Source organism: Canis aureus, chromosome 28 (genome assembly GCF_053574225.1).
Source record: "Canis aureus isolate CA01 chromosome 28, VMU_Caureus_v.1.0, whole genome shotgun sequence".
In the NCBI taxonomy this organism is placed as follows: domain Eukaryota; kingdom Metazoa; phylum Chordata; class Mammalia; order Carnivora; family Canidae; genus Canis; species Canis aureus.
In genome coordinates, this window is record NC_135638.1 from 33,503,077 (window position 1) to 33,522,887 (window position 19,811).

At 39.2% G+C, this 19,811-nt stretch overlaps 1 long non-coding RNA gene and 1 pseudogene across 3 annotated transcripts in view; both read right to left on the minus strand.

The window, feature by feature from the left end:
- The window catches only part of LOC144300623 (uncharacterized), a 151,951-nt gene that overhangs the window by 9,962 nt on the left and 122,178 nt on the right, over nt 1-19,811 (minus strand). Inside the window, exon 5 of one of the 3 annotated variants that reach the window (XR_013367400.1) lies at nt 16,209-18,328. The exons of the other annotated variants lie outside the window; for them this stretch is intronic. This is a non-coding gene — a long non-coding RNA (uncharacterized LOC144300623). Of the gene's footprint in view, nt 1-16,208; nt 18,329-19,811 lie in introns of those variants that run through there. 3 annotated transcript variants of the gene reach the window in all.
- On the minus strand, nt 11,660-13,842 carry LOC144300127 (U6 snRNA-associated Sm-like protein LSm3 pseudogene; annotated as a pseudogene).

The following is a 19,811-nucleotide window of genomic DNA, read 5'->3' on the forward strand; positions in this document are numbered from 1 at the left end:
TACTTATAAATTCATGTTCTCCAACTTGAGAACATGAATGAACCATTCACCTATGAACCATTCTCCCTCCAGCCCCTGAAACTCAGCCATATTTGATTTGTCACCCTTCTTTCTAGCTTTCTCCATGTGCTCCTCCCTTTCAAACCATTGACTATGACTTGCATGCCCCTTGAGTGGTCACAGCACCTGAGAGTTGGCCTCTGCTTTAGGGTAAGTTCCACAGGTCCAAGTCCCCACAGCTCCTCACGTTGGGTGGGCAACTATTGTCAAGCTACCTATCCTTTCTGGGTGGGGAATTGGGTGAAATAGATGATAGGAATTAAGGAGTGCACTTATCGTGATGAGCACAGAGTGATGTGTAGAAGTGTTGAATCACTAAATTATACATCTGAAACTAACATGACATTGTATGTTAACTAATTAAAATTAAAATAAAAAGTAAATTTTTTTAAAAAAAGGTACTAATACCTTTCTCTTCCACTTTTGTCAGAGGAGACCATCATCCCTTGAAGGGAGCCCCAGACCTCACCACCTCACCCCCTAGACTATTGTAATAGCATCCTAATTGTCCTCAGCCCATCTGATTTCTCTATCCTCCAGTCTGTCCCACACATTACCAAGGATTAAACTTCCTAAAGAACACCTTCAGCATGTCACTTCTTTGCTCGGAATATTTTTGTGGTCTTCTTGTTTTCAAACAGGTCTTGCATTTAAGGATTTGTCTTTGTAAGCCCTACAAGGTCCTACACAGTGACCTGTGGGACCTGGACACTAATCAGAGGCTAATGCATTGCCCAAGTCAGTGAATTCTTCTATTGTGAGGTTTGGTAGCTTATTACATTAACTGATAGCTTCTGTACTATTTACTACACTTTCAGTGCAAATGACAAAATATTTACTGAAGACCACACCACTGCAGTTATTGTTAGGTGTAAATAACCACCATTGTTTAATCTCTACTATGTGCTGAATGTTTTACTATGTACTTTATGTGCATTATCATTTAACCCCCAAACCATCCTGATAGATGAATGGTATTATTCCTGTTTTAAAGAAGAGGAAACTTTCAAGAGGGCTAAGAAACTTGCACAAGATAATATATATGTATGGAGCTAGAGTTCACACTTTTTAGATGTCTGGCCCCAAACTTTTAGATCCTATTTTTCAACAGAAAAATCTTGAGAAGTGTTGTGCTCAAGATTGCGAATCCGAGAAACCACCAAAGAGCCGACACCGATAACACACGAGGGTTTATTTACAAGCTCGAGCTTGGGTCCAAGTGTACCCGACACAGCAGAGCAGGGACTTGGACCCCCGAGGTGGGTTTCAGCTTAGTTTTTTATAGGCTGGTCTAGGGGATCTTCAGAAGGAGTGGAGGAATTTCTCAAGTTGTTTACATTTTGATATGGGGCTTTCAAGGGCATTGAGCTCTGTTCCTATTCTAATAGGGGCTTCCTGCCCTTGGCTTGGGCTCTGTTCTCATTCTAATATGGGGCTTTCTAGGACGTTAAGCTGTAAGCTGTTTTCTTCCTGGAACTGAAGTAAGGTAAAGTTCAGCCCTTATTCACAGGGGCCTGGGATGGCTGTACTTGTGATAACGCTGAACTTAAAAGTGGAATGGCCTTAATTTTCTCGGCCTCCACAAGAAGTCCCTTTGGTCTATAAGGAAAAAATGTCATTGGGACCCCTGGGTGGCTCAGTCAGGTAAGCATTAGATTCTTGATTTAGGCTCAGGTCAAAATCTCAAGGTTCTAAGATGGAGCTTGCATTGTACCAGCTGTGTTCAGTGGAGAGTCTGTGCAAGATTCTTTCCCTCTGCCTCTCCCCCATTCTTTTGCATGTGCACACAGGCAAGCTCTCTCTCTCTCTCTCTCAAATAAATAATCTTTTTAAAAAGAAAAAAAAGAAAAAAAATATTTTAAAAAAGAAACAATAAATTCACACACACACACACACACACACACATGCGCACACACACACACACATTTTGAAAAGTCCCTGATTCTAGATTCTAGAAAGGAAAATGTAATCAGGAGAAGAATGTGCCTTTTTTAATGTTCTCCATTTTGCATTGTCCCCAAGACAAAATGATCTCTTTTGACATTCATCTGCTCTTTTCCTAGAAAAGTTAGTAAAGGGAAAAGGGAAGAAATACATGGCTTTAGTGGTTCACTCAGTACTCTGCAGTGTGACAGCACAAGAAACCCCATTACAAGTGTGTGACAGTCATTCACCGTGCAGAAAGTGTCCTAGAATCTTCACACTACTTTGCCATGTGCCACTTTGGATACACTCAGGATAAGCTGACTGCAAGAGAGAGCTCATTCTCTTCTTTGTTTGCTGTAAATATGCCAGGATAAGTGGTGCAGGGGCATTCCCACATCCTGTAGGATGTGTTGTCAACACTCCTGATCCTGGACAATACAAAGGCTAATAGGCACCAGATTATCATTATAGAAATATGGGACAACCACCTCCTTTTCAGTTTATCTGCCTGAGCATTTCACTTTCAGAGAAGATAAAGGCCAAGTCAAGAAGTGATGACTGATTCTGGAAGATAAATACTCCTGAATGAGCATGAGGATGAATTAGACAAGTCAATGCAAATATTTTCTTTTCACCCCCAAATTCAAATTAGATTGTAAAGAAATGTGGGTCCAGCCACTGACTTAAGATACCACACAGAAATTTAGGACCCATAAATATAGAGTTAAATAGAATTTTACTAAATTTTCTACAACTACCTCTACTTAGATGGCAGTAATTTAACAATTAGAAATATTAACCAGAATTCTTATTGCTTACATCTTTGCTCTTACACAACATTTTCTCTAACCATACATTAGAAAGAATACCCTCTAATTGGAAATGAACGGCTAACAACTCACAATCCTTAAGAAAGCAGACAGTAACAGAGTGCAAAGTCTTCCTCTCTTAATAGCTGAGTTTGATCTCCTTTAGATAAGTGTTGATTTTTTTAAAAAAAGATTTTATTTATTTACTATGAGAGACACCCACAGAGAGAGAGAGAGAGAGAGAGGCAGAGACATAGGTAGAGAGAGAAGCAGGCTTCCTGCAAGGAGCCCGGTGTGGGACTCGATCCTGGATCCTGGGATCACCCCTGAGACGAAGGCAGACGCTCAACCACTGAGACACCCAGGCATCCCAACTGTTGATTTTTAAACAGTTTTAATACCAGAGAGATAATATTTGAAGGGAAAAATGATTAGCGGTGAAATTAACAGATTAAGTGTAGTTATAATCTGTCAAAGATTTTTGTTGTATTTTCTTCTGTTTCTTGTATCTTTAAAAAAAAATTTGTAACCAATATTATGTGCCAAGGGATCTCATATTCCACCTCCTGCTATGTCATATGGACATAATTGACTAATAGTATTAATAAGAAACATCTGTTCCAATGAATATTATGCCTAAAGTAACTCTGTGTATATGTGTGTAATATACTGCATGTAATAAGAAGCTCTGAGTACTCACCAGCTTTAAAGAGTGCTCTAATTTGGTTAAACTTCAAAAAGCCATTTATATACGTAACTAAAGCAAGTAATAATGTACTTTATTACATTTTCAATAATTTCCATTGTCCATTTTTTAAAAAACTAATTACATAATTGGCTTCTAATTACAACATCTTAATTCAAATCAATTTAAATTTTACCACTAGAAATAAATGACTCATTTGCTGCAACTGCTTTCAAATCATATTTTTCTCCTCATTCCAATGCTCATTCTCTACATTTTTTTAAAGAAAAAGGTATACACTGTTTTTTGAAAGGAATAAAGATGATAGAGATCAAAGAGTTTGTGTATGTTAAAGAACATTGCCTGACGTACATTTATGCTCTCACCAACTGGTTTGAATGCACATCAAGAGATGGTGGTATTTGTTCCCAAATCTATTTATGACAGTTACATTATTTATAATAATTATTTAAATTCGTAAACAATCACGCATTAAGTATGAGGATGAAAAGATATTTGTTTCTAATGAAACTACATTGAGTGCATTGGAAAAACTAAATAAAAGCGAGATATTTTTAAAAATGTTTAGCTTGGTGTAGCAAGACCATTCTCAAAGTTTGGAGAAAAAAAATCATTAAAAAAAAAAGCATTCTCGGGGTTCCTGGGTGGCTCACCAGTTAAGTGTCTGCCTTTGGCTCAGGTCATGATCTTGGAGTTCTGGAATGGAGCCTCATATCAGGCTCTCTGCTCAGCCAGGAGTCTGCTTCTCCCTCTTCCTCTGCCCCCACCCCAACTTGTGTTCACTCTCTCTCACTCTCTCTCACCTCTCTGAGGTGCCAGTTGAGGCTCATGAACATTCATGCATTATAATACTAGCTTGCCTGGAGGATTTTCTCCAGCAACCCTCTGCTGCTTGGATACAGGCAATGGGAATGTGGGTGTCTGAGTTCATTCAAGGTTAGAGTTTTACCAAGTGGGTGGGACAAAAGCAGAGGATGGGAACAGTGGTGACACTATTTGCAAGTGAACGATCATAATAATGAATCATAAAATACAAGGAGAAGAACAACAAGGGGAGGGCCGGTGGATAGAAAGTTGAGGCATTTCAATGAATTAAATTTGCAGTGAGGTTGAAGATTGTTGCTGCAGGAGTACTGAAGCATGGGAGCTGAAGTAATCACTGGGAAGCAGTGATTGGGAGGAGTTAATCTGAGATTTCAGATGTGGTACAGTTTATGGTGATGATATAGTCCAAGACACGATTTTGGGAGTGTGTGGACATAATGGAGATGTCACAAGATCATCGGAAATGACATGGTCTAGGACCTGAGAAGCTAAAATGAATGAAGACACCTTCATGCACGGTGAAGTCATCAAAGATGATGGCAAAGGTTTGGGGGGGAAAAGAAGGCTGCCATCTAGGGACTGAAGTGTTCAATGAATGAACAGGATTTTGATGGTTACAAAGCAGAGGAAGCTTATTCAAGTGAATGACAGCGAGCTTCAAAGAAGCTGCATTGTTTTTATTTTATTTTACTTATTTTTTTCCAAAAGAAAAATGGACCTGATGGTCTGGAAATGACACTGTTTGGGGGTAAGGCAGCAAGGGCAACATCTAAAGCAATTGGGATATAAGAAAAGAAAATCAGCCTTTTTTTGAGAAGGCTTCAGGGGAAATGTTCCCAGAAAAAGCTGGCTTGCAGACAAAAAGTTATGACCAGGTTCCCAGAAGATGAAGAAGCTGCTGAAGCTGTGAAGGATGCAGGGACATTTACTGTTTGAGAAGAGAGCCTCTTGTGAAAGACCAGAGCTCCGGTAAGTGGTTCTGCCAGAATTCAAACCCAAGTATGTCTGACCCCCAAGTGGGGCCACGCTGCTTGTCAGAGAGAGAAAATGGATCCAAAGTAATGATTGGCTGTTGGATGCAGGCAGAAACATCTTCAAAATTCTTTCATTTGTCTCTTTAATTTTTGACAATTTCTAAGACATTCAGATTATTATGTTGGCATATGTATGTAGCTGAAAACAGAAGAGAGAATAGTTATTCGGTCCCCGAAAATGCAGACTTTAGAAGCTCCCCTTAGCCTCAGAAACTCGATGTGAACATAACAACTCAGGTGAGCCTTTGGAGCTGGCAGAGATACTAAATCAACTGAGACAACAAAGTTATTTTAGAGCTTATGAAGCACTTTTTATAAACTGCTGTTGCACTGAATGCTTCCCGTTAGAAACTATTCAGAGTGAAAATGACAATGGGAAGATCAAATTCTCATCAAAGCTGATTATTCTGGCAGAAAGAGTATGCAAAACATCTCGAAGGCATGTGCACTATGCTTAATGCATCTCTTTTAGTCTCATTTAGTCCAATATTGCATATGATTGATAAAACATTTTTTTGGAACATTCTATCCCTAAACCCCTGTAAACAAAATGATATCACTCAAGTTCTAATATTCTGACCGAATTCATCTCTTCACTGTGAGGAATGATACGGTACAAGGTCAAAGGAAGTAAAAGTGAGATGTTGGCTGTCTGTCTTTAATCCTCTAAAAATAAAATGTCAGTGAATGTGCACCCAGTATATCCCCATCAATTCCAGATTGGAACTGTAACATGAAACGATTAGACAGATTTCCAGAGCAACCCACCACCACGGTTCTCTTTTCCCACAAACGACTTAAAAAACAAACGTAGTGATGATTTTTTCTGCCAACAGACAACTTGTTACCCTCTGGTTCATAACCTGCTTTTCTCCAATAATCCATATTGTTTTTTCTCCTAAGGTTAACATCCAAGAAAAGTAGTTTTTCCAGCTTTCTGGATCCAGTGGCCACCTAATGTTTTATCAGGCCTTTTTCTTGAAAGTCCACTGCCCCCCTTGACCTAACCACGCAGCGTGGGAAGCAGAGGGAGCCACATGACAATGTGATCCTGGCCGCTCTTGATTAGTCCAGGGCTAGATACCTGACTCAGAACCGTTGGATACGTAAAGCCTGGATGTTGTCAGAACAGTTTATGGCCTTGCAAGATCAAAAGAGTGAGGAAGGTGATCTGCCAGACACGAGAGGTGGAAAATAGCCCATATCGATGTGTTGTCAGAAGTGGTAACTTGGACAAGCAGAGATGAAGATGTCACATAACCCCCATGTCTTCCTGTGCTTGTTGTTCACAGTATCCCTCTGCATTCTTGTCCATGGTCCTGTCAGACATTCCAGTATCCTTGTGTCTTTATATGACACCATCCTCCCCATTTCGCTGAAGCTACTGCACCTTAGAATTTTGGTCTCCAAACAAAACAAAATTCAAGAAGCTGTTGCCCTGTAAGATGTGCCTAGGGATATCTACCTCGTGATGTGGAAAGCATTAAAAGAATGCCCCCCTTTCTTGTATGAACAAGCACTTTGAAATTAGTTGTCTCAACCACAGCCCTTTGAGTAATAACAACGAGAATGAATGTCCGTCGCGAGGTTAGAAAGTTCTAAGCACTGTGCTATGTGGATTACAGTCATTACCGCATTCAATCTCCATGGAGTACTTACAAGAAAACTGAAGGTCAGAGAAGTCAAGTGAGATGGACAAAGATTCCCTTCCCAGGTCCATCTTCAAGAAAGGACTTGCCCCCAGCCGTTTGAAGTGCTGTCATCCCCTTCAGGGCTAGCCTCAAACTGTGGAGAGCTGCCTCCCCCAGATCACACCCCTCCCGGTAGGTAGCCTGTGTCCAAGGAGTTAGAGGTAGCAAAGCCCAGCATCAATCTGTAGGGACATCTTAGTTCCAGAGTTCCCAGTAGGGTGGTTGGGGCTATCAGATAGATCTCGAAGCTCAAATTCCCTTCTGCCCAAACTGCTTCCTTCTCGTCCTTTCCAGAGCTGTCCTTTCCAGTGCTGTTCCCTAGTAAACACTCGAACACTAACCATCTGTCTCCGAGGCTGCTTCCTGAGAAGCCCAAACTTTAACAATTAGATTGTCCAAGTTCCTCCAGCCAACAAGGGCAGAGCTAGGATTTATGTTAGTCTTCCTGAACCCAGGCACATGCATTTCCCCTCTGTCCTAGCCACAGTGTCTACAGTGCAAACAATGATTGAGAGGCCACTGTGTCAAAACTATTCAGTTCACAATGTTTGCTTTGGCCATAGAAATCCAGTCTTCCTCATCTATCCCAGAGAGGGAAGCTTTTGAAATTTACAAAAAATAAAACGGTTCCTACCTTACTAGAAATATATAAGACCCAACATTAGGGGCAGCCCCGGTGGCCCAGCAGTTTAGCGCTGCTTCAGCCCAGGATGTGATCCTAGAGACCGGGGATCAAGTCCCACCTCAGGCTCCCTGCACGGAGCCTGCTTCCCTCTGCCTGTCTCTCTCTCTCTCTCTCTCTCTCTCTGTCATGAATAAATAAATAAAATCTTTTAAAAAAATTTTTTAAAAAGACCCAACATTAGAAAGTTAAGGGCATATTCAGTGATCATTCTCACTGACCACAAAGAGAAAAGAAATGAAGTTGTGCATTTTCATTATTGGTGCAAAATACATGTGTGCATGTCATGTGACACATACATCTCAATTCCTAATACAACTTGTATCAGTCATTTCCCAGAAATTATTATCTTACTAATGCTGAAAGATTCTGACCCTAAAACTGGTGGGAGAAAGGGACCCTGAGTGGCTCAGTCGGTTAAATGTTGGACTCTTGGTTTCAACTCAGGTCATGATCTCAGAGTGGTGAGGTAGAGCCCTGAGTTGGAAGTTTCAATGAAAACTCAGATTTCTAGGTTTTTTCTTTTTTAAATCTAGCAATACCAACCCTGCATTCAGTGTAGAGTCTGCTTGAGATTCTCTGCCTCTCCCTCTGCCCCCAACCCCTGTTTGCATGCACACTTTCTCTCTCTAAAAAAGCAAAATCAACACCAAAACCAAAACCAAAACCAAAACCAAAAACAAAAAAACCCTGAAAAACTAGTGGGGGAAAATGCAAAGGCAAATGAAAAAGTCAGAATTTCCCACACATGATCTTGATTCTTCTCCTATTGATGAGGGATTTGTATTCAGCTTTTTAGAGTAACCAAATTCACAACCATCTGCCCACCCCTTCTTCAACACTTAGGGGTTATTTAGAAATGATCTTTTTGTACAAAGATTACAGAAAGCCCTTACAAAAATTTGACCCCATTGGATAAAAAATAAAATAAAATAATTTCAAAGTCTCTTCTGGGTTTTTTCCAACAGACTGACAGACATTAAGAAGTTAATGGGTAGGCTGCCTTTAATGAATCCCATTTTTTATTCCCCACTAGACCTGGAGGCGATGGAGAGCTGGCAGGAGAACAAAGGTGAATCAACACCACCGTGAGTAATAGAGCCCTACCTCCACGGTGGGGAGGCCAGCTGGCCAGACTGTATCCCAATTAGGGAAATGTTTTTCTTCCTTAGCCTAGATTAGACCTAACTGCCCCGAGACATACTGCGTGTCCTTAGATGTGTGTGTGTGTGTGTGTGTGTGTGTGTGTGTGTGTGCTGTTTGATTTGATACTTAGCTCCTGGATGACCCTGACGGGTGAAGAGGCACATCTTCAAAGGAGCCTGAGCTGCATTGCAAAAGCCTAATTGCAGCTTTGTACTGACTTGGATATGTGTCACTCAAGCCCCCTGGGAGTCATCATGCTGAATGAGCCCCTCCTCGCTCACCATCTGCACCACACTGACCCCTGGATGGTAACTGGTCAGAATAACTCAGACATCAGGAAATCCACGCTCGGGTCACTACCTCCCTTGGCTTGCTGAAGGAGAGTAGTAAAAGGGGAGCTGGAGCCTATGGAAGGGTAGGGTTTCCTTGAATGGGAGGTATCATGTTGAGTTCATGACAAGGGGATATAATGAGAACAGAATGGATGGGAAGCAAGGCCATTCCATGGCATGTTTAACTTTATTGTGTTTATTCTTTGCATTATGAAGACATGGATATGAATACATAGTTTATAAAGATGATAAAATCCTTCTAAAGCCTAAACTCTTTAGCTAGTTGCCTCTCTCCAGGATAATCAGGTGTCATGTAATAGTGAGCAGGGGGTGCTTTAACAATGTGGAGGGTCAAGGAAGCAAGAACAAAGACTGGGGCAGCCTCACATCCATCCAGGTTCAGCTATCCCCAGGGACTTAGCAGTCTTCTCGAGCTGGCTAATAACCAGGAGCTCTGGGGAGTGGGTCCTGCTGGGTAGGAAGGAAGTAGCCAGGAAACATCTCCATAGCAAGTATGACACTGTCTTTCTTTCACAAATATATTAAAAACAGGTGAACTTTAAGAGCAGGGGAGTCTGCTGCCTCTTCTAGAACCTTCTTTGGAGGGACTGGCTGTCTGGCACCCGACCCAACATACCCAACATTGAACACCTGCTGGATTTTATTTAACGGCTGGCACAATGGGTCTTGTGTCTTGTTTGTGTATTTAAAAATTTTAATTAGTTTCTGACATTTGAAAATTGAGAAGTTTCTATGAAAACTCAGATTTCTAGGTTTTTTCTTTTTTAAATCTAGCAATACCAAGCCCATGTTCTAGAATAACAACACCCCCGCCAGGAGTGAGTGGCCACTGCTGCATTTAGAGGGGAGGCTCACACTCCGCAGTTTCACCAAGTGGTCCTGCCCTCGCTTAGAGGGGGCCTGGACCCTCTTACGTGTGTGCCCCCCAGATCCACGAGGAAGAAAGAAAAGCTCACTGTGCAAACTGTCTCACTTTTACAGTTGGTGTATTTACTTCTGTGAGTTAAAAGAAAGAACCTTGCAAAATAGCTAATGGAAATGACATCTGGCTTACATAGATTTCAAACACTCTAAAAAAATAAAAAACACACTCACATTTTTCCACAACTTTGAGTTGCAAAATTGGCAAAAGCGGTGAGAAGTTGGGAAAGCAATTTTCGACACAGTGAGGTGGTGTCAGACTTCGTGGATTGAGGCAAATATCTTAGAGCGTCATCAGTCAAGTCACAAATATCCTATTTATGAACATGGAGGGAGAAGGCCAGTATTCTCAAGTATTTATTTTTCTACATATTGCTTTTCTGTTTGAGGCACGATATCAGCAAGATATTACACACAACCCAGAGCAGACCCATTTCATGTTACCAGACATCTTTCTCAATACATTTGGACTGTATGTAGTAACAAATCAAAACAAAATTGTTTGCTCATGTCCCCACTAACTGCAGAATTTAAAATACCCGAATCCACCACACATTTTGGTGATAGGTCCATAAAAAGATTTAAGAAAAAGTATCTTCATGGAGCATTTCCTGAGCAATTTCTTCAAATGCTTTCGAAAAGGACATCTCTTCTGTCTGCTGGAGAGATGTCATGTGTTACCTGGCTAATATCTGAAATGCATTGCATTTTAGTTTTCTTGGTCTTTACAATGAAATTATTTATAACTGCTTCCCAACTGTCTTACCAGTATGGATCCTCTCAGGAGTCAAGCACAGAGAATATTCTAGAGAATAGCCTGCCCTAAATGAGTTATTCTGATTTGTGGAATTCTGTACAATAAAAATGAGCACAGATATGCTGATGTCACTTAGTTCCTAGCCTCTTTGGTGCTTTCCTTTACGATTTCACTATCAGATCTAGGATCTCAGGAAGCAAATTCACAAAGCAGGAGCTGGTGGAAGAGGGGGATTAACTTGGCTCCATTTTCACTAACCATTATCATATAAATGCTGCTAGCCTAGAACATGATTTGAAGTAAAGGGCAGTCAGGCTGACCTCAAAAAGAAGTGCCTTGGAAGCATCGTGAGTGGCCACTGAGCAAAACTGCCCACCTACCATATCATCCTTCGTCCTCCTCCACACCCCAGGCTGAGCATCCTCCCCTGTTTCCACTTCCATTTTCTACTGTTCCAGAAGAAGAAATGGGCATAGAAGAAATGGGTTTGTTTTGTTTTGTTTTGTTTTTTGGGTTTTGGGGTTTTTTTCTATATCCTTATGATCCCATTTTTTGAAAGGATTGGAAAAATATAAAAATGTCCTTTAGCTTAAGGATTTTTGAGTTATATGCAAATGGAGTCATTTCAAGAGTTAGAGTCCTTGGTCATTTCTTAATATCAAAATTTATGCAGGTTTCTCTTCTGAATGTCTTCAAAAGAGGCAATCATACAAAGTCTCCCATTTTCCATACACAATAAATTCTTTGTTTCAGCCAACTCTTAATGGAGGGGCAACTAGTACAACACCATCTCCCTGGACAAAGAGGAGCATTGGAATATTCGGTTTTGTTGCTTTATATATCTTTGTACGTTTCCTCATCAAATTCTATAGCAGTCACATTTTTCCACATCTCCCAATATTACATTTAAATGCTGATCATAAGCATATAATCTGCCTTGAAGCTCTCTGTTGTTTCTTATTTTCACATAAATTAGCTCAACCAGGCTGAGCCTTCTGAGATCCAGGGGCTGTTTTACCATCCTGGTAGTTTCTTGCTGTCCACATTGTCTGCCATATTTCACACCCTGAGCCCTTTAGAACATCTGCAGTTTAATCCAGATCTGCCACTTATTTTATGACTGCCTAGTTTATTTTCCTGATCTTTAGTTTTGCTCTCTGTGTAATGAGAATAAAAAATAGTAGCCCTGCAGGACTGTTGTGAAAATTCATTTATTCATTCAACAAGTATCTACTGAGCTCTTACTGAGCTCTACAGTTCCAAACACTGGAAATACAGCATTTGGAGGACAGGGGGGACCAAAGTTTCTGTGCTTATGTTGCTAATATTCTAGGGAAGACACCACAAGTAGTATAATATTATATAATATAATAAATATAATATATATATAATATAATATATAATACTAAAGTAAGAGATCCTTCCTTCTTTTTTTCCTTCCTTCCTTTCTTCTTTCCTTCCTTTATCTTTTCATTCAATAAGTATTTGTGTTGGCAACTAAAGAAGGCACTGGATAAATTGATAATCAATTGAAACTCAATGGAGTCCTGAAGGAGTATCTAAAAGTAAGACCCACCATTTGCTTCGACAGGGATGGAACTGGAGGGTATTATGCCGAGTGAATTAAGTCAATCAGAGAAGGGCAAACATTATATGGTTTCATTCATACGAGGAATATAAAAAATAGTGAAAGGGATTATAGGGGAAAGGAGAGGATGAGTGGGAAATATCAGAGAGGAAGACAGAACATGAGAGACTCCTAACTCTGGGAAACAAACAAGGGATAGTGAAAGAGGAGGTGGGCAGGGGATGGGGTGACTGGGTGACAGGCACTGAGGGGGGCACTTGACGGGATGAACACTGGGTGTTATACTATATGTTGGCAAATCGAACTCCAATAAAAAAATATTTTAAAAAAACAATAAAAGTAAGACCAGGAATCTCTGCCATGAAGGAAAGGTGATTATAGGAAGGTGATAAGGCGAAGGAAAAAAAAAAATCAAAAGAAAAAAAAAAATTAAGGCTGTCTTACATTTTTGCCCTGATATGGCCATGAAGGTTCTGAAAAACCTTTAATTAAGACTTGCGGACAGACCAATACTAATTCTATTGTTTTAAATATTTATACTATAAGACTATTTAGGCATTACAAATTTTATTACAGGGCAGCCCGGGTGGCTCAGCGGTTTAGCGCCGCCTTCAGCCCAGGGCGTGATCCTGGAGTCCCAGGATCGAGTCCCATGTCAGGCTCCCTGCGTGGAGCCTGCTTCTCCCTCTGCCTGTGTCTCTGCCTCTCTGTCTCTGTGTCTCTCGTGAATAAATAAATAAAATCTTTAAAAAAATTTTATTACAGGGGCACCTGGGTGGCTTAGTTGTTGAGCGTCTTCCTCTGGCTCAGGGTGTGATCCCGGGGTGGGTCCTGGGATTGAGTCATGTATCTGGCTCCTCACAGGGAGCCTGCTTCTCCCTCTGCCTGTGTCTCTGCCTTTCTCTGTGTGTCTCTCATGAATAAATAAATAAAATATTTTTAAAAGGTTTATTACACACTAGTGTCTTCGTACTGATAGAGTAGCTTATCTCAGACTACCTCTTCTTTCAATGACAATTTTAAACTCTGGAGAAAACATAAAACTACAACAGCTTTAAGATAGTGGAAGACAACAACCAAACCTAGGCAGAAGCTAGAAGAGACACACATCTCTCCAACACCCCCATCCCCAACACATACACACAGTTCACCATAGCACACGGGCAAATACTCAAGCAGAATGCAGCCATCACAGTAGACTGAAGAGTCAGGTCAGAATTCAAGGTTGTCAGAGCAGTACGAAATGTAAGCAGGAAATCCCAGAGAAAAGGATGCAGCGGAGAGGACAGCCCTAACATCTGCACTTGAATTCCTCTTGAATTCTTTGCTATCTTTGAACTTCATGTATGAGCAGAGGATTGGAGGAGCCCAGCTGTGAGCAGCAGCTGCCTGATGTCACAGAGATGGAGTTGAGAGTTCAAGCCTCACCACGTTAGAAGGACTTAGTAACACTCAGACTTTTTAGTTAAACTCCAAAAAGGCCACATGCTAGGAGGAAGGGCAGGTTTACTATTTTATAGCTACAGTTCAAATACATGTTGGGAAACACTAGTGCTAATTTCAAGACTAAGGACCAACTCCTTACAACTCAGGGCAAAATTGGAATACATCCACCCTAACAGTGAAAAATGAGTCTCCACAGAGTCAAAGTGATATGCTGGTAACTTTAAAACTATTTGGAAATAGTTTTAGAAATATGGAAAAGTTGTAGAGATAGCAGACAGTTCCCATATACACTTTGTCCACCTTCTACTAATGCTAATATATTGGATACTCATAGTATAATGATCAAAACTAGATTAACATTGGTACTATACTATTACTAAACTTCAAACCAGGTGTTATTCAAATTTCATCATTTTTTCCACTGATGTCCTTTTCAGTTCCAGGATCCAATCCAGAATCCCACGATACTTTAAACTGTCTTTTTATCTCCTCCAATCCCCAGTCTTTCCTTATCTTTTCTGACCTTGACACTTTTGACAAATGTTGTTCTATCATTTTGGTACTCAGTTTAGGTTTATCCAATGTACTCTCACGATTAGATTGAGATTATGCATTTTATGCAAAAATGGTACAGAAGTGATTTTAGCCATTTTTATTGCATCATATCAGTGATATGTGATGTCAGTATATCTTATTTCTGAGGCTGTTATTCTTGATCATTGGATTAAGACAGCGTCTGCTGGGTTTCTCTACTCTAAAGTTACTTTTTTTTTTTTCCATTTATTTATTTAAAAGAGAGAGTGAGGGCAGCCTGGGTGGCTCAGTGGTTTAGCGCTGCCTTCGGCCCAGGGTGTGATCCTAGAATCCTGGGACCAAGTCCCATGTTGGGCTCCCTGCGTGGGACCTGCTTCTCCCTCTGCCTGTCTCTCTGCCTCTCTCTCTCTTTGTGTCTCTCATAAATAAATAAAATCTTTTAAAAAATAATAATAATAAAAAGAGAGAGCAAGCATGGGGTGGGGCAGAGAGAGAGGGAGAGAGAGAATTTCAAGCAAACTCTATGCTGAGCATGGAGCCACATGTGGGGCTCCATCTCATGACCCTGAGATCATGATCTGAGCTGAAATTAAGTCAAATGCTTAACTGACTGAGCCACCCAGGTGCCCCATACTATTTTTCTTTCTATAATTGATGAAACTTTGTGAGAAATACATTAAGACTATGCATACTGTTTCTCCTAAAATGCTCATTTTATATCAATGGGTGTATCCTCCCTGTAGCAATTATCATTGTGGTATTTGCCCCAAGTTAATTTTTATATTTCTTTCATACCTTCTACATATATTAATTAAAATTCTTCTGTAAGAAAGAACTTTCTCTTTTCTCCCATGCACCTATTTATTCAATTATTTATTTATATCAGCATGAACTCATGGATGCTTGTTTTATTTTATAAGGTTTTTTTAAAATATTTTATTTATATATTTGACAGAACTAGCACAAGCAGGGGGAACTTCAGGGGGACAGGGAGAAGCAGACTCCCCACTAAATAGGGAGCCTGACGGAGAGCTCTATCCCAGGACCCCAGGATCATGCCTGGAGCCAAAGGCAAATGCTTAACTGACTGAGAACCACCCAGGCACCCCTATTTTATGAGTTATAATCCAAAAGATCATTATTTTGTTACTCAAATTGTTCCAGTTTTGCCCACTGGAAACTCCTTCATATTGGCTCCCAGATCCTTTCAGCAAGCTTCGTCATTGTCGTTTTTTTGTTTTGTTTTGTTTTGTTTTTTGTTTTGTTTTTTTTTTTTTCTTTTCATTGTCGTTTTTTAATTGAGCATATTTTTACTTTCACTACTCCAAGGAACTATGGTTCCTTTTCCTGAAAAATATATGCTAATAATTTAATTGTTGGGACAGTGACTCACCAAGAGAAAAAAAATCTGACAGACAACCCAAATATTAAAATTACTTGGAGAAGATTTTAAAAGTAATCAGGATATATGTAAGAAAATCTTTAGAAAGGAGAATTATAAAAGTGAAAAGATAAACAAATTTCAGGAGAAATATGGGAACTAAAAAAATTAGGGTAATCCTAGAACTGAAAAATATGATATCTAAAATCTAAAACAGATATGAACCATGAGCTTGATCACACCTTAATATATTTTGACAAAATTTTTGCCACACTTCCTTAGGTTTACTTAAAACTTTAATGATACATTTCAATGCTTTTTTGTATTTTTTTCTGATTCTATTCCTCTCCCTCCCCAATTATTCCTTAACATAATAAGTATACATTATTACATACATAAACAGTATGTAGTATTTTTACATTTTTTTGAGAAATGTGTTCTAAAATTTAGTTTTTTTACTCAATGTTACCTTTAATATTTATCTATATTGATAATAATTCATTAACTCTGGCATATTATTTCATTTCTTGAATGCACCTTAATTGAATCATCTAATCTCTTTTGAAATACACAGATGGTTTCCAGTTGTTGAGTATTCAAAATAGTCTTGTCATAAACGTATTTGCGTATATTTCCTTGAGCACATGTGAGAGATTTTTCCTATTATATATATTTTTTGAGCTGAATTTCTGATCTTAGTGTTTGGGCATATTAACCTAAGTCTCTATCATCAAATTTTGCTCCAATGTGGTTGCACCTATTTACATGATCAAAAGCAGTATGGGATTTAAGTGCTCATTTCTCCACATGCCAAAACTTGTCATTCTGATAGGTGTAAATGTAACTGTACTTGATTGTTTTAATTTACATTTACTGGGTGGGTGATGAGATTGTCATATATTTACAACATATTCAGGTTTCCTGTCAGTAAATTGCCTATTCATCTCCCTTGTCCATTTTCTATTGAGTGATTTGTCTGTGCATGATTACCATGTAAAGTTCTTTATAAATTCTGAATAATAATCTCTACCAGGTATAGTTTTTTAAAACATATCCTCCCAGTATATAGTTTACTTTAAAGTTGTTTATGGTATAATTTTTGAACAGAAGCTTTAATGATAAGTAGTGTTTTTTTATGTGCCTCATTTAAGAAATTCTTCCTTTCTATGATGTTTCTTCTAAGATATTTTGGTCTTTAATATATCATAAATTTGTTTTTGTATCTGGAGTGTTAAAGAGATCTTTTTCCTATATGGATAAGCAATGATATCAGAACCATTTATCAAATATCTGCTCCTTTCTCCACTGCGTCACAATGCCTCCTCTGTTTTCATATATATATGAATCTGGACTATCCCTGTTCTGGATGTCTCTTTGTCTATCTCACACCATCCTGACTCCTATAGCTTTGTGATTTGTCTTATCTGATATGGAGAACTCTCTCAAGTTGTTCTTTAAAATATCTTAACTACTCTTGGCTTTTTACTCTTCCATGTGAATTTTAAGGCCAACTTGTCAATTTCTACAAAAGAAATTCTATTAGGGTTCCTAGAATGAATTTGCATTGAATTTATAAGATTAATTTAGGGGAGACTGGCATCTTTGTGACATAGTCTTTTTAACCATGAACATGTTATATTTCACTTATTTATTAAGATCTTTCTATAACACTTTAAAGTTTTCTCCATGTGGTTCTTACTGTCCTTTTATTGGATTTATTCCCAGATACCATATGTTTTTGTTGCTAATTGGGAATATCATTTGTTGTTAGTACGTTTTCTAATCAGTTATTACTGAGGTAATGTTATTGCTTTACACTATGGCTGTGAAAATCTCTGAGTTCTCAGGGTTAGTTTTGACAGTGATGTGAAATATAATAAATGTGTGGGATAGTAAAGCATTATCAGGTCAGACACACATGCAGTGGCCTCATGATATAGAATCTTAAGAATTCCATCTCCAAGTATGTAATGCCTACAGTTTGGAGATCTCTGGTTCACACCCTACCATTTTAGAATGATCGAAAAAAAAAAGCAATGATTGGTACAATTGGTACAATATCTGTACCATTGTTTCTGGTACAGAAACTTAAGCTAGATCAGAGTGATCAGTTGGACTGCCAGTCCTCTTTCTCCGAGGCTTATGTTTACTTTGAATATAATTCAGGATGCATGCATCATCTGGCCTTTGTTGTAGGTCACTTCTTGACCTTTGGACCATGGTGAATGAAAATCCAGCCCTCTGCAGGTTTGGTGCTACCCCTGGTGGGTCTCAACCCAGTCTAGCGTGAGCTGGCACCAGCATGGTTTCTATGAAGAGTCTTCATGGGAAGAGATGAACCACTCAGCAAGGAAATAAGCTTACCAGTTCTTTCTTTTAGTTGGTATTTTCATGTGAAGGAAATGAAGAAGCACTTCACATACACTGAGTCACTTAATTTTCATAATATTTCGATGAGGTATCATTGTCCTATTTTAGAGACAACAAAGCAAAATTTAGGGAATTAAATAACCCACCTCCCCCAAAAATGATAGGACCTTTGCTCTACTTAATTCCAACACCTGGTGACGCCCGGGTGGCTCAGTGATCAAGCATCTGCCTTCAGCCCAGGGTGTGATCCTGGAATCCTGGGACCAAGTCCCACGTCGGGCTCCCTGCGTGGGGCCTGCTTCTCCCTCTGCCTGTGTCTCTGCCTCTCTCTCTCTCTGTCTCTCTCCTGAATAAATAAATAAAATACTAAAAAAAAAATAATTCCAACATCTGTGCCTTTCTCACTACCCCATTCATTGATGTTTATTTATTTTTACCAGTATTATATTTGTTTGTACCTATATGGTATTCCTTGTACACAAAAGCACATTATACTAATGAAAAGACATTTTAGAGGCTCAGCTAATCAGTTCCTTAGTTGGTCAGTGACTTAGATGGGTCGTGCCAAGATGCATGGGAGTGAGCCTCATGGTCCCACTGAAGGATGGTGGGGAGGGCACATCTGGCAGGGGAGCACTAGAAATTGTCTCCTGTTAAGAAATGGATCTGGAAGGAAAATCTAATCACAAGATCAGAAAAACCAGTGACTATTATGCAGAGAGCATTGGCAAGTTGCTGAGGATCTTTTCTGAGCAGAACAAAAGGAAAAAGAGCTTATATTTCAGCACTAAAAATATTGTAAACAGACATAAGAAAATTATAAATAAAGATGATATTTTTAAAATTATGTACAGCAAAACAACAACAACTGAAAAAAACAGAGAACAGAGGTTATGGCACCTACATGGGCTAATTAGATCACTTTTGTCCTCAATTCATGCATCTTTCCCCTCCAAAATCTGCTTTGTACCTCCAGTAACTGTAAAACAGAAGATGAAAATATAATGCCCAATAAATTTGAAGAACTATTCCTTAATAGGTCTGGCCAAAATACATCTTGTGAAATCTGGAGACTCATAGTATAGGGACAATGTTGAATTTCATTTTTTTGTTATTTAAAACATTGAATATATCAGTTGCAAGGCATCTACAGTAACAAAGCAAAAAAACTAGAAGCTTACTTCTGAACACCCCATTAGACTTGCAGTCCCGTGTATCTTTAAAGCCAAATTAAAAAAAAAAAAATGTAAGAGAATAATATGCCTTTACTTGGGTTCCAAATCCTCTTCAGTTTATAGAAAGAGGCATGCTGCTTTCCTCAGCTCTTTGTGGGAAACCTGCATAGGGCTGTATGTATAATTGAAGTCCTGGTATCCATTTATGCTTCCTCTCCAATCCGAGCAAAGAATTCAGAGACCAGCAATTCTACAGTAATTAATTAAAAAAAAAAAAAAAAAAAAGGGAGAGGCAAACACACACACACACACACACAAACGTCGTGACAGTCAAATTCACTTTTGCAACCCCAGGAGAAGCTGACCTCACAGTACAGGTGCTTCACTGTCTTGTCAGTATATTTTAC